Below are 16762 nucleotides of genomic sequence, written 5' to 3'. Positions count from 1 at the left end.
TTTTCAGTCTGTTGCTCTACCTCTTTCCCTTCTGGTACCCCTATAATTCGGATGTTGGAACGTTTAAAGATGTCCTGGAGGTTCCTAAGCTTCTCCTTATTTTTTTGAATTCTTATTTCTCCATTCTTTTCTGTTTGGTTGTTTATTTCTTCCTTCTGGTCCACTCTATTGATTTGAGTCCCAGTTTCCTTCCCATCACTATTGGTTCCCGGTGCATTTTCCTTCATTTCACTTAGCATAACCTTCATTTTTTCATCTAATTTGTGACCAAATTCAACCAATTCTGTGAGCATCCTGATCACCAGTGCTTTGAACTGTGCATCTGATAGGTTGGCTATCTCTCGGTTGCTTAGTTGTATTTGCTGGGGAGCTGTGATCTGCTCTTCCGTTCTGCATTTTTTTTTTCCTTGTCGCACCTATTACGTAGAGGGGCGGAGCCTTAGTTGCTCACCAGGGCAGGGCAACCCAGTCACTGTGTTGTGACGCTGTATGTGGGGGCAGGGTCTGAAAGGGAATAATGGCGCTTGCTCCTTTCTCCATCAGATTTTAGTCCCTACCGCTGCTTCCCCCAAGCTAACTGGGCCTTTCTGGTACTGATTCCCTTGTGGGTGGGCTTGTGCACATTCTAGGACCCTGTGGGTCTCTCCAAAGCACTTTCCTGTGAGGCTGGGAGTCTCTCCCTGTGCCTCAACCCCCACAACCCCCACAGGTGTTTTCAATCAGTGTCCCAGGATTCTATTTCCCGGTGCTGGGACCCTGGGTTGCGTGGTCTGTCTCACTGCCCAATTTCCCCTGGTTTATCTGTGCACCAATGTGGGATCACCTGGACAGCCAGGTGCCTTGCACACAGTGCCTCGCTGGGTCTTCCAGCTGCCTGCATGCCCAGGACCCACTCGTTTTGGTCTTGTGCTCAGGATGCCTTACATGCCCGGCAGGCTTTACGCGTTCGGTGCCACCGCTTTTGTGTCATGACCCCTCTCCGCCCGGCTGCCCGACTCCGCCCCTCCTACCAGTCTGGATGAATGTGTCTATTTTAACTCTTGGTTGTTCAACTTCCATACAGTTCAATTTTCTGTCAGATCTGGTTGTTTTTTGTTTCTAACTTGTTGCTGACCTTATTTTGGTTGTGCAAGGAGGCACAGTGTGTCTACGTACTCCTCCATCTTGGCCAGAAGTCTAGGTTGTATCTTTATTATTAAGTTTTAAGAGTTGTTTATATGTACTAGATACAAGGCCCCTGTGGTTTGAAGATATTTTTCCCATACTGGGGGTTGTTTTACCACTGTTTTGATAGGTGTCCTTTAAAGCATAAAAGTGTTTTTCACTTCCATGGAATCAAATTTATCTATTTTTAATTGTGTTTCTTGTGTTTTGTTGTCATATATGAAAATCTATTGCTAAATTTGAGGTCATGCAATTTTATCCCTCGTCTTGTCTTCTAAAAGTTTTATAGCTTTAGTTCTTACATTTAGGTCTTTGGTCCATTTTCAGTTAATTTTTGTATATGGTACAAATGTTGAATTTCTTTTTCTTTTTTTTGGGTGGGGGCACATAGTTATCCAGTTGTCATGGTATTATTTGTTGAAAATACTATTTTTCCCCATTAAATGGTCTTGGCACTTTTGTTGAAAGACAGTTGACCATAGAAAATATGGGTCCATACCTGGACTCTCAGTTATATTACATTGATCCACATGTCTGTTCTTCTGACAGTACTACATGGTCTTGATTACTGTAGCTTTGTAGTAAGTTTTAAAATCAGAGAGTGTGAGTCTTTTAACTTTGTTCTTTTACAAGATTATTTCTGCTACGCTGGGACCTTTGTATTTCCAGTTGAATGTTAGGATTAGCTCACCAATTTATGCAAACAAAGCAGCAGGGATTTTGACAGGGATTGTGTTAAATCTGTACATCAATCTGGGGAGTACTGCCATCTTAACAATATTAACTCTTCTAATCCATGAACACAAGGTGTTTTTACATGTATTTAGATTTCCCTTAATTTTTTCAACAAGGTTTTAAAATTTTTACCATATGTGTAAGTTTTATACTTTTTTGTTAAATGTAATCCTAAATATTTTATTCTTTTTAATGCTATTATAAATACAATCATTTTTATTTTTAGATTGTTCGTGGCAAGTGCATATAAATACAATGTGCTTTTGTATATTGATCTTGTATTGTGCAACATTACTGAATTTTTCTTAGTTCTAATAGGTATTTAGTGGATTCCTTAAGATTTTCTATGTACAAGATCTTGTGATCTGTAAATAAAGATGGTTTTATTCTTTCTTTCCAATTTGGATGCCTTTTGTTGCTTTCTGCCTAATTGCCAAAGCTGTAACCTTAGTACCATGTTGCATAGAAGTGACAAGAACACACATCCTTGTCTTGTTCTTGATTTTATGGATTTTGGTTTGGATATTTCTTAGATAACTGTTGTACAGCTGAGAAAGTTCCTTTCTATTCATGTTTTGTTGAGAGCTTATATCAAGAAAGGGTGTTGGATTTTGTCAGTGCTTTTTTCTGTGTCTACTGAGGGGCCTGTGTTTTTAAATTTTTTCTGATGATATGTTTGTATTGACGATTTTCAGATGTTAAGCCATCCTTGCTTTTCTTCTTTTTTTGTTGTTTTAATCCTCACCAGAGGGCATTTTTCCCCATTGCTTTTTAGAGGGAGAGGAAGGAAGAGAGAGAGACATCAATGCAGGAGAGAAACATCGATTGGTTGCCTCCCAAGTGCACCCATTCCAGGGATTGAATCTGCAGCCTGGTATGTGCCCTAACCACAGATCAAATCCACAACCTTTTGGTTACAGAATGATGCTCTAACAAACTGAGCCACGTGGGCCAGGGCATTGGTTTTGTAAGATAAATTTCACTTACTCAAGGTGTATAAGTCATTTACGTGTTGTTAAATTTGGTTTGCTAGTGTTTGGTTTCATGGCCTAGCAAGTGATCTACCCTGGACAACGTTCCATATGCACTCAGAAAGAATGTATATTCTGTTGTTGGGTGGAATGTTCTATAGATGTCTGTTTTCTAGCGTTGTGTGGAGTTTTGCATTTGTATTCATATGAGATGTTAGGCTGTACTTTCCTGTGATATCCTTGTCTGTTTTTGATATCAGGGAAAGAGTGGCTTCAGAAAATGAATGGGTTAACTATTGCCTCTTCTATTTTTGGGGGGGAAGAGTTTGTAAGAATTGGTATTAATTCTTTCTTTTTGAAATGTTTGGTACAATTCAGTGAATCCATCTGTGCTAAGACTTTTTGTAGTTTTTTTTCAATTACTAAAACAATCTCTTTACTTGTTATACACCCACTTTTATTGTCTATTTCTTGTTTAATTAGTTTTGGCAATTTGTGTCTTTCTGGCAATTTTTCCACTTCATCAAAATTGTCTCATTTATTGACACATAATTGTTCATAGTATTCATTTATAATTCTTTTTATTTCTGTAAGATCTGTACTAATGTCCTCTCTTTCATTTATGATTTAGTAACTTGAGTTGTCTATTTTTTGGTTAATATATCTATAAGTTTGTCAATTCTGTTAATGTTTTAGAAAGAAAAAAGGAGCTCCCACCCTTTGCAACAGCATGGATGGAACTGGAGAGCATTATGCTAAGCGAAATAAGCCGGGCAGTGAGGCACAAATACCATATGATCTCCCCTATAAGTGGAACCTAATCAACAAAACAAACAATCAAGCAAAGTATAACCAGAGACACTGAAAGTAAGAACAATCTGACAGTGACCAGAGGGAAGGGGATGGGAATAACGGGGGAAAGAAGGGGAAGGGTCATCAAGGAACATGTATGAAGGACCCATGGACAAATCAAAGGGGGTTGGATTGAGGGTGGGAGGTGGGTGTCAGTGGGGTGGGAGAGAGCAGTGGGGGACAATGGAGACAATTGTACTTGAACAACAATAAAAAAACCAGAAGTACAGAAAAAAAAGAGTCAGACTTTAGCTTCATTAATTTCCTCTACTATTTTCTACTTCTATTTCATTGATTTCTATTCTAGTCTTATTTCTTTCCTTCTGTTTGCTTTGCATTTAATTTTCTCCTTTTTCCAATGTCTTAAAGTAAAAAATAAAGTTATTGACTTGAAGTCTTTCCTCTTTTTAACATAAGCATTTAAAGTTATAAATTCCTCTCTAAACACTGCTTTGGCCACCTCTCATATAAGTTTTGGTACGCTTTGCTTTCATTTTTATTGATCTCAAAGAATTTTCTCATTTCTCTTTTGATTTTTATTTGATTGATTGTTTTTTTAAAGAGTGTGTGGTTTAATTTCCATATATTTGCGGGTTTCCCAAATTTCTTTCTACTTTTGCTTTCCAAATTTATTTCACTGTAGTAAGAGAACATAATTTATTTTATCATTTTATTAAGGTTTTTTTATGGCTTAACATATCTATTTTGGAAATTGCTCTATTTGTACTTGAGAAGAATGTATATTCTTACAAATAAAACATGGAAGATATAAATCAGTGGAATGACATTTAAACTGCTCAAAGAAAAATAATGTCAAACAAGAATTCTATACCCGACAAAAATGTTCTCCAAAAGTGAAGGAATTTGTTATTGGTAGGCTTATCCTACAAGAAATGCAAAAGGCATTCCTTCAGGCTGAAATAACAGGACACTAGATAGTAAGTCAAAGCTGTACAAAGAAATAAAGAACAAAGGTAAAAGTAGTTACACAGATACATGGAAAAGCCAATATTAGTGTACTTCTAGCTTATAACTCCTCCTTTTTCTATATAATTTAAAAGAGAAACATAAAAGAATAACTAAAAATCTATGTTAATAAGTATACAATGTATAAAGATACGATCTGTAAAAATAACAACTTAAGGAGGGTAGGATGAAGCTGTATACATACAAAGTTTGTGTACACTAATAAAGCCAAGTTGGTATTTACTCAAACTAGATTGGTATAAATTTAAGATGGTAATTCTATTTCTTCTTGAATCAATTTTGGTAGTTTATGTGTATCTAGATATTTGTTTCTTTCATCTAAGTTATCTAATTTGTTGGTGTACAACTTTCATAGTTTATTCTTATAATCTTTTTTTTATTTGTATAAGGTCAAGTAGTAATGTTACCCTTTCATTTCTGATTTTGGAAATTTGGTTCTTTTTTGTGTCTAACTAAAGTTTTGTCAGATTTGTAGACCTTTTCAAAAAACTAACTTTTGATTTTATTGGATGCTTCTATTATGTTTTTATTCTCTACTTTGTTTATCTCAGTTGTAAGCTTTACTATTTCTTTCTTTCTGATAGCTAGGGTTTAATTTGCTCTTTTTTCTACTTCCTTAAGGTGTAAAGTTGTTTGTTTGAGATCTTTCATTTTTTTTAATGTAAGCATTCACAACTATAAAATTCCCTCTGAGCACTGCTTCATTTCATTCATGAGTTTTTGGTATGCTGTGTTTTCATTTTCACTTGTCTCAAAGTATTTTCTAATTCTCCTTGTGATTTTTCTTTCACTAATTACTTGCTTAAAGTGTGTTGTTTATATTCCAAATATTTGGAATTTTCCAGTTCTCCTTCTGTTATTGATTTTTAGTTTCATTTCATTGTGTTCAGAAAATATCCTTTGCAGTATTTCAATATTTTTAAATTTATTGAAACTTGCTTTATGGCCTAATATATGGTCTATTGTGGAGAATGCTACACTTGAAAAATATGTGCATTCTGCTATTGTTGGGTAGAGGATTTTGTACATGTACATGTCTGGTTGTTCTATTCATTATTAAAAGTGGGACATTGCGGTCTCTAACTATTATTGTAGAATTATTTATTCCTTGGTTTAATCATTAATTCCTGTTTCATGTATTTGGGGATATGTTGTTGGGTGCATATACAAGAGTATGTTCATAATTGTTATATATTATCTGAAATCTGATAATAGAACAATAATAGGAGATTGAATCAGTAGTCAAGGAAAAAAAGCTCAAGACCAAATAGTTTAATGGATTAATTCTGCTAAGCATCTGAAAATAAATTAACATCAATTCTTCTTATAATCTTCCCAAAGAAGATAGAGAACACTTCCTCACTCATTATGTGAGGCCAGCATTATCCTAAGATTAAAGATAAACAAATAAATTGCATTAAAAGAAAACCAGAGGTCAATATCACTTCTAAGTATAAACGCAAAAATTCTCAACACAATACAAGAAAGCCAAATTCATCAGCATATTAAAAGAATTATATGCCAAGATCAAGGGTGATTTATCCAAGGAATTCAAGGATCTTTCAACATATAAAAATCAATCAATGTAATATATCATATTAATGGAATGAGAAAAATCCACATGATCATCTCAATTGATGCTGAAAAATAATTTGACAAAAGTCCAACCCCTTTTAATAATTAAACAACACTTCAAGAAACTAGGAATAGAAAGGAGCTTCCTCAACATGATAAAGAGCATTGATTTAAAAAAAATACAACTCACAACTGTCAACAGCTGAACCTAAAAAATAAATAAATAAAAGCAAACAGGAACAGAAACACAGAAATGGAGATCACATGGAGGGTTGTCAGTGGGGAGGGGGGTGGGCGGAATGGGAGAAAAGGTATAGGGACTAAGAAGCCTAAACGGTAGGTACACACTAGACAGGGGGAGGTTAAGAATAGTATGGGAAAAGGAGAAGCCAAAGAACTTATGTGTATGACCTGTGGACATGAACTAAGTGGAGGGGAATGTTGGTGGGAGGCAGGGTACAGGGTGGAGGGGAAGAAAGGGGAAAAAAATGGAACAACTGTAATAGCATAATCAATAAAATATATTTAACAATATTAGACAAAAATTTAAAACATAAATATATTTAAAAAATCAGCTAATGTCACATTGAATGGTAGAGGATTTTAAAAGTTACTACAAAGCTATAGTAATCAAAACAAAGTGGTACTGGCATAAGTATAGACATATAGATGGATGGAATAGAATTGAAATTCTGGAAATAAACCCATGTATCTATGGTCAATCAATTTTTGACAAGGGTGTCAAGACAATTCAATGAAGGAGGAATAGCCTTCAAGAAATGGTTTTGGGGGCCAAGATGGAGTTGTAAGGCACAAACACTTCACTTCCTTACACAATGAAAAGAAGGATAACAACCAATTTAAAAACAAAGAACAACCAGAACTGCCAGAAAATCATTTGCATGGAAGTCCAACAACCAAGAAGTTAAAGAAACATTTATCCACACTGAGAGGAGGAGTGGAGAGGGGGAGTGGGGGTGGTGAGGACACATGACAAGGCAAGGCAAATGGGCAATCCCACACTTACATGCAGATAAGCCAGGAGGAACAATGGGGGAGTGAAACAGTCTGGGAAACCCAGGGTTTCAGTGCAGGGAACTAAAGACTCAAAACCCCTGGCTGTAAAAAAATCTGTGGGGGTTGCGGTGGTGGAGAAAACTTCCAGCCTCACAGGAGAATTCATTGGAGAGATCCACAGGGTCCTGGAATGCACACAAGCCCACCCACCCGGGAATCAGCACCTGAAAGGGCTCAATCCACTTGTGGGAAGTGAGGCAAGTGACAGAAAGTGGGACAGGAGCCGAGCAAGTGGCATTATTCCCTCTCTTACCCCTCCCCACAGACAGTGCCACAGTGCAGCAAAAAGGGTTGCCCCACCCTGGTGAATACCTAAGGCTCCACCTCTTACGATGTAACAGGTGCACCCCCTTACCACTTAACAGGTATGCTGAGATAAAGAAATATGGCCCAAATGAAAGAACAGAACAAAACTCCAGAAAAAGAACTAAGTGATGAGGAGACAGACAACCTATCTGATACAAAGTTCAAAACACTGGTAATCAGGATGCTCACAGAATTGACTGAGCTTGGTTGCAGAAGGAAGGAAGAAATGAAGGCTACACAAAGTGAAATAAGGGAAAAATATACAGGGAACCAACAGTGAAGGGAAGGAAATGGGAACTCAGATGAATGATTTGGAACAAAAGGAAGAAATAAACATCTGAATGGAACAGAATGAAGAAACAAGAATTCAAAAAAATGAGAGGCTTAGGAACCTCTGGGATAATTTTTTTTCATGCTTCTCTGCTTTTGCACATTTTGCTGCCTCTGCTTAGCATTCTCCTCTTCCTCATCCTTTTTGCCCTGATGAACCCACAGTCATCTTTGCACTCTGAGAACATCACCTCTCCCAAGAAGCCTTCCCTGCTACCCCACAGGAAGAGCTTCCCTCTTTCCTCTGTGCTCCCTCAGCAGTCTGTACCTCTCTCTGCTATGGCACAGATTACATGGGGTTTACCTCAACGTAAGTATGCTCCGGCAGAGAGAGTATGCTCCTTGATGGCAGTGACCTGCTTTTATTCATGTTTATTCATGTTTGTACCTGCTTTTATTCATGTTTGTACTGATTATTGAATCAACTGCATTTTTGAAGATGTTTAAAAAAGTAAATTTTACTGAGAAACTAGGGAAAAACAAAGTCTCAGAAAGCAAGTGCAGGTGATTGTATTATAGCATCGCCATATCTATGGAGAAAGCACTGTTAGTAGTTTGGTAGTTACTCAAAATGCTAAACACAGAGTTACCATTATGACCCATAAGGTCCTCTCCTAGGTACATACCCAAGAGAAGTGAAAATATATGTCCACACAAAAACCAGTACATGAATGTTCATAGCCTCATTATGCATAATAGCCAAAAATGGAAATAACCCAAGTGTCTGTCAAGTGAAGAATGGATAAACAAAATGTGGTATATCCATACAATGAGATATTATTTGCCATAAAAAGAATGAAATACTGATACATGCTACAACATGGATGAACCTTGAAATCATGCTAAGTGGAGCCAGACATAAAAGGCCAGCTACTGTGTGACTTCATTTTTATGAAATGCTCAGAATGGGCAAATCTATAGAGCCAGAGAAGAGATTAATGGTTACTTAGGGCTGGAGGTAAGGTGGGGGAGGTCAATGGGAGTAACTGCTACTGGCTACATAGTTTCTTTTGAGGGTGATAACATGTTCTAAAATTAGAGAGCAATGACAGTCACACAACTTTGGAGATATGCTTAAAAACATATAGCACACTTTAAAGGGGTGAAGTTTTTGGTAGTTCAATTGTATCTCAATAAAGCTGTTTAAACAAAAGAAAGAAATCAATCCTGGAAAGAAATGTGCCAAAAGGTTGACGAGTGGTTGTAAACTTTAAAATGTGGGATTTTGTGAGGGTGATTTTATTCTTTTTTTGTACTGCAAAGTGACTTCCATGTATTCTGTGATAAACAACTGTTATTAAAAACAGACACTTCATGCTTTAAAATATCAAGGAGGATGGGAGAGGGGAGAATTAACATATTTTGAGTACCTATGAAGTAACGGGTAGGCTAATCCCCACAGCATTGCTGTAAGGTTGCTATTTTATTTCAATTTCATGAATGTGACAGGGAAACAATGAGACATGAGGATTCCATCTTTCCCTATTTTTTTCCTCCTTCTAAGGAGCTTCCTGGGTTTTCTGGTTAATTTGGGGACTTTTGGTTTATTGATCTGTTGATAACTGAAGGAAAACTGAAAGAGGCCTTGAAAGGCTAGACTGATTTACAGTAAAATGCTAGACTGATTTACAGTAAAATGAGAAAAGAGTGACCAGAGATAGCAAAAAAATGCTCTGGGGAAAGGTCAGAGAACCACAGAGAAAGAGATAGTAAATGCTGAATGGAGGTTTAACCTTGTGTGGAGAAGGGTGGACTGGACTTCAGGTGCCTGGCTTCTTTTATCATTTTGATCTCAGCTCAGACCTGGACTCTTCAAAGGACCCTGATACCCACATCTAAGAGAATCTCAGCCACCTGTATTCTACCTGTTTCCATTACAGTAATCCACAGTATCCTCTCCATAGTATTGATAGTGCCTGAAAGTGCCCTGGCTCCTCTCACTGAGATGCACGTAGATTTCCAGAGCCAGGGCCTCCTCTGGCTTATTCACTGCTCTACCACAGGACTGAAAACCATGTCTGGTAACATGGTAGCATTCAGACAATGAGAACTGGGCTGCTATTGTCATTCATGAGCTCCTCTCCTCTCACTATCTCTACTTTTTCAAACACAATTAATCCTTCAAACTCCTGCTGAAGACCCAGCAATTCCTAGAACTCTTCCTCGTCACTGGAAGTGTGCTCCTGACCTTGACACAGAAGGCTTCAACTACTCCCACACCTGTCTCATAAGTTCTTTGATGTCCATTTCTTACACATGGCAATAACACATTTTACTGAGCTTTTTTGTGTGTGCATGCATGCCACAAAGTAAACACATAATGAAAATGGTCATTTTACGCTGTGATAACTGTTATGAAGAAAATAAAACAAGGCAATGGTCTAGAGAATGGCTATAGTTGGGGGAAATGACACTAATTTAGTCTGGATGGTTGGAGAAGGTTCTCTGAAGAGCTGACAAATGAGCTGAGACCTGACTAATGAGATATGAATAGCTGTCGGTCTCTCCCGCAATGCCTTACATATCATATGTATTTGCTGACTGACTGACCATGGAGTCTCGGGGGTGGAAGGTTTTGTAGGAAGGACCTAGTCCAGATCCAATCCTACAGAGGTTTCCTTTCCTGGAAATAGGCTACTGCCCCCAAGTAGGACAATGTGCCACAAGGTTCCTACAGTTTGTCACAGAAATGGGTTACCTGAAAGTTAGCTGCAAAACCAGTGTTTTCTGGGCAGCTGTAGTGTGCCAGACACTTTCATACCTAGTGTCTTACTTAACGCTTACCCAGTGGTGCTATTATTATTATTATTCCCATTTGAAAGATGAGGGAAATTCAGAATTTATGTGACTTGCCCAAGACCACACTGCCAGCAAATGTGTAGTAAATGTGTCTGACTCCAAAGCTGGTGCGCCTTGCTACCATCCCTTGCTCCTTTAATTCTGAAGTTTAAAACATCCTGTTCAGGGTTGGAGATTCTTAAGCTCGGGACTGGCTTGATTCCACTGGACCTTTCTCACTGCACGTATCAATTTAGCCTTTTCCACACACTGACCCTATAGAGACATGAAGTTTAGCTGTCTTTATTTTTCATAATCATAACATGAAGACTGAGCTCTTCTGTGACCCCAGACACCCCTGGTTGCACATTCTGAAGCCCCATACAGGCTCCCTTCTCCAAATATGGGCCTCCCTCATAATTTCTCTGTGTGTGTAGGTATGTGTGTATGTGTTAGTGTGTGTGTGTGTGTGTGTGTGTGTGAGCGCACGCACGTGCGCGTGTGAGGGGAATAGGCTGATGCTGTTTACTTGTCTGGTCAGCAGGCCAAGAGATTGTTTCAATCCCCTGTATTGTGAGCTCTTCCCTCCTGCCTCAGTCTCCAAATCTGTTGAACCTATTCTACTGCCCCTTTTACTTTCTTCGGTGGGTCGACACAAGGTATCTTCTACCATGCCCAAAAAGGACCCTGTTAATCTCCTATGCCTCCTCCCTCCTTCAGTCTCCTTCTGAGTCACAGGGCTTGGGCTTGCTACCCTAGAGGTGGAAACCAGAAAGCAGGGGCCTGGGGCTTCTTTGGGAGTCTCTGAGCCTATTGTGAGGGGCACACGCCCTCATGTGTTCGCCTCAAGTCATTACTGCCTATGGCCCTTCTGGTAGAGTCTCCTTTCTGCACAGGTTAATCAAGGATCCTAGTCTTTGTCTGCCTATGCCATTGCCTCACTGGCATTTCAGTTAGCCTAGGTCTTGGCAAAGGCCATTTGGTCTCACTCCAAATGTAATGCCTCCTGGTCATCTCTTGCTTTTTTTTTCTCTCTCTCTCTCTCCCTCCCCCCCTTCTCTCTCAAACTGCAACTACACAACAATGATAATAGCCACTATATGCTAAATATGCAGTAAGTGTTGAGGGATTTATGTACATTAGCTCAACCAATCTGCACAGCACTCTCATAGGTGTTATTTTCTTGGCACATAGTAGGAATGAATGAATAATTCCTCCCAGTTCATCATAGAGGAAACAAAAGCTGTGGGAATTCACACAAATAATAAAGGGCAGAGACAGAATTGAAACCCAAGCCTATTTCAACTCAGAGTATTGGCTCCTGACAGTCATACCAAGATGTTTCTAACACCACCACAGCACCTGGAGTCCCCATCCCCAGACCTGTTTGAGGGGAAACCTGAAGGCTGTGGTTAGAAATACTGGATTTTAAGTCAGACAGCTGGTAAGCAGGCACTACCATTTCCTGACTGTGTGAGTGTGGGCAACTTGCTTAACCTTTCTGTACCACAGCTTCCTCATTGGCAAATGGGGGTAATAATAGTAACAACTCAGAGGGTTGGGCCACTTTAATGAGATAATGTACATAAAGGGCTTAGCATGGAGCTTGGCACATGGTTATCACTCAATAAATATTTGTGATGATGCTGATGGTGCCTGAGACAAACACAACATGACTACCCCTTTCTAGTGTCTTTTCTGCACTTTGCTCTTTGTCTCATTTGTTCCACTCCTTTGTCCCCTGTACTGTGCTAAATGGTGGCTACCAAAAATATATGTCCATGCCCTGGAATAATACCTGGAAATTATGAATATTACCTTATTTGGAAGAAGGACTTATCCTTGCAGGTGCAATTAAATTAATGATCTTGCGATGAGGAGATCATTCTGGATTATCTGAGTGCATTCTAAATTCAATGACAAGTGTTCTGATATGATAGGTGCAGAGGGAGATTTGAGTATCAGTGTTTTAGCAATGTTAACTTTATACCACAATATTTAAGTCATGGAATATCAAGGGGAACAATAAACATCACTTAAAGGACTCTACCCCCTCCTCTGGAGAAGGAGCCATTATGCTTTGGATTGTAAACAGGGTAGTTGTATTGTGTTGGCGAAATTATGACCTTATTATTTTCTTTACTTGGAGATGATTTAAGGAGTATGAAGTATGATTTAAGGAGATAGATATGGGTAGGGAGTTGAAAAGGGGTGGACCTGTGGTAGTTAATTTGACTAGGCCATAGCGTGCCAGATATCTGGTCAAATATTATTCTGGGAAGGTGTTTTTGAATGAGATTAACATTTAAATCTGTAGACTGAGGAAAGCAGATTGCCCTCCATAATGTAGGTAGGCCTTATCTAATCAGTTGAAAGCCCACATAGAATAGAAGGCTGATCCTTCAATCTTACTTGATCTTACCCCAAGTAAGCGAGAATTTTCCAGCCTGACAGCCTTCAGACTAGAACATCAACTATTCCTGCCTGAAGGTCTTTGAACTGGGACATCAGTTCTCCCTGGTTCTATAGCAGCCTCTGAACCCCCAGACTTGAACTGAAACACTGGCTCTGTAGATTTTGGACTTGCCAGCTGTCATAATGGCATAAGCCAAAAAGCCTATTTGCATGTATACTATTGGTTCCGGTTTTCTGGAGAGCCTTGACTAATACAAGGAGAGGATGCTTTTCAACCTACTCTATGAAGTAAATATTACTCTGATACCAAAACCAGACAAAGATGTCATGAGAAAATAAAACTACAAATCAAACCATATTCAGTAACATGTAAATAAAAAGGGTTAAGTACTATGAACAAGTAGGATTTATCCATGGAATACAATGTATGTTTAACATCTAATATTAATGAAGAGCAAAACGTGTGTGCTTTTTTCAGTAGACACAAAAGAAGCTTTGATAAAAATCCATCATCCTTTCATGATAAACTAAACCCCCCAAACCCCAAAAAACTAGGATGAGAAACTTCTTCAACCAGATAAAAGATCTACCAAAAACCCCACAGCTAAGATCTTACTTAATGATGAAAGACTGAGTTTTTTTCTCTATGTTTAGTAACAAGACAAGGATACCCACACTTACCACTTTTATTCAGCATTTTACTTGTGGCCCTAGCCAGAGGAATATGGCAACAAAAATAAATAAGCAACATAGAGATGACAAAGGAAGAAGTAAATATCTCTATTTTCAGATGACATAATCTTATGCATGGAGAAGCCTAATGAATCCATTAAAAGTCTACTAAAATTGTCCTGGCTGGTGTAGCTCAGTGGATTGAGCATGGGCTGCGAACCAAAGGGTTGCCAGTTCGATTCCCAGTCAGGGCACATGCCTGGGTTGCAGGCCAAGTCCCCAGTAGGGGCCACATAAGAGGCAAGCACACATTGATGTTTCTCTCCCTCTCTTTTTCCCTCCCTTCCCCTCTCTCTAAAAATAAATAAATAAAATAAAATAAAGCCTACTAAAATTAACAAATAAGTTCATGAAAGTTTGGGATAGAAGATCAATGTACAAAAATAATATTTTACACACTAGCAATGAACAATTTAAAATGAAATTAATAAGACAATCTTATTTATGAGCCTATCAAAAAGAATAAAATATTTAGGAATAAAATTAACAAAAAAAGTGCAAGCTTTGTAGTCTGAAAACTACAAAACATTTATTAATAGAAATTAAAGAAAGAAGACCTAAATATATAGGAAGTTATGCTCTGCATTCACAAAATAGAATAATTAATATTTTAAATTTAATCTCCAAATTGATCTACATATTCAGTGCAATTCCCATCAAAATTCCAGCTAGCTTTTTGGGGGGGAATATTTGACAAATAGGTCCTGAAATTCATATGGAGTGCAAGGAACCCCAAATAAGGAAAACCATCTTTAAAGAGAGAAACGAAGTTAGAGGACTCACATTTTCCAATTTCAAAACTTAGTACAAAGCCATAGTAATCTACATAGTATCATACAGACATAAGGATCAACATATTGATCAACAGAATGTGCTTGAAAGGCCAGAATTAAACCTTCACCTTTATAGTCAATTGATATTCAGCAAAGGTGCCAAGACAATTCAATGGGCAAGAAAAGTTTTTTTTTTTCTCTCAACAAATGTGCTAGGATATCTGGATATGCACATGCAAATAAGTAAGTAAGTAAGTAAGTAAATAAATAAATAAATAAAGTTGGTCCCTTACCACATACCATATACTAAAATTAACTCCAAATGGATCAAAGATATAAGTTTAAGGGCTAAAACTGTAAACCTCTGAGATGTAATGCAGGAGTACATCTTTGAGACTATGGGTTAAGCAGTGGTTTCTTAGATGTGACACCAAAATCACAAGCAACAAAAGAAAAAAAATGATACATTGGACTTCATTAAAATCAAGACTATTTGGTGCTTTAATGAATACTTCAAGAAAGTAAAATTAGGGGACTGGGTCTCACCTGTGCTAAATGATACAGGTGTCTCTGCTGCCATATCAGTCTATCTGTGATGATGTAGGGAGGCCCCAGAAGCCAGGAAATGGACTCGGTGGCTTTTGAGGACGTGGCTGTAAACTTCATCCTGGAGGAGTGAGCTTTACTGGATCCTCCTCAGAAGAAATGACAGAGATGTGATGCGGGAAACCTTCAGGAATTTGGCCTCGAGAGAATCAGTATGAAAGAGATTCTGTGAAAGAGAAATGGGTAGTGAAAGTGGGGAAAGTTGTAGCCTTGTTCCAAATGTCAATGTGATAAAGAAAACCCCTCCTGCAGTTAAAGCCATGGGAATACAGAGTGTGTGGAACATTCATATGCATCATGTATCCCATAATAAACCCACCAGGTGTCTGAGTATCAGGCTTAGGGAGAGAAACCACATAAATATAACGTTTGTGGGAGAGCCTTCAGTTTATCTTCAGTGTTTTGAAAAAGATGAAAGAAATCACAATGGAGAGAAAAATCTATAAATGTGAGGAATGTAGGAAAACCTTCATGTGGCTCTAAACCATTCAGAGACATGATAATGCATACTGCATATGGTCTTTATAAAGGTAAGGTGTATGGGAAAAACCTTTAGTTCTTCAACTTCAAATATGTGAAATAACCCACACAAGGAGAGAAGCCCTATCAGTGTGAAAAATGCAGGCAAGCATTCAGGTCCCCGAAGATGTGAAAGAACTCACAATCCAGAGAAACCCCATGAACATAAGAAATGTGAAAAAGCCTTCAGATATGCCTGTTCCCCACAAACGTATGAAAGGACTCACACTAGAGGAAAACCCTATGAATGTAAAATGTGGAGAAGTCTTCATGTGTAACAAAGTGTTTTGAAATCACAAGATGAGAGTCCACGCTACAAAGAAACCATATAACTGTAAAGAAACTGGGAAAACCTTCAGCCATTCTTATTCCTTTTTCAAAGCTTTTATTTATTGATTTGAGAGAGAAAGAGAGGGAGAGAAACACTGATCTGTGTTTCTACCCCTTTATGCACTCATTGGTTGATTCTTGTACATACCCTGTCTTTTTAATTAATTTATTTATTTTTGTGTTTGTTGTTTTAATATCTTGCAATTATTATTATTTTTATTGTTGTTCTATTACAGTTGTCTCAATTTCCCCTCATTGCTCTGGACATTTTTAAAAGCAGGTGTTACCAGTCATCCACTTTGGCCACAAAAGCCATTAATAAAATGCGCATGGAAAATCCAGCCTGAAACCTGTAAGCTCTGCTCCTTACAGAATGTGCCTGGGAAACTGAATAAGCTGTCTGCTTTCTGGGGTTGTCAACTCCAAGGCAGGGTCTTGTTAGAATCCTAGCATTGGGGGCAGGTAAGGGGGGCCTTGAAACCCCCTGGAGCCCCCACAAAAAGCTTTTCCTTTCCAGCCCCAGCAGGTATTTTTCTGCACAAAGGACTCCTAGGAACAGAGAGACTGAAAGACAGACTCTCAGGTGAGTGGCTTACTTGGGGAAGGGGAGAG

Source organism: Phyllostomus discolor, chromosome X, assembly GCF_004126475.2.
Source record: "Phyllostomus discolor isolate MPI-MPIP mPhyDis1 chromosome X, mPhyDis1.pri.v3, whole genome shotgun sequence".
In the NCBI taxonomy this organism is placed as follows: Eukaryota; Metazoa; Chordata; class Mammalia; order Chiroptera; family Phyllostomidae; genus Phyllostomus; species Phyllostomus discolor.
Note: the sequence above shows the minus strand (reverse complement) of the source record.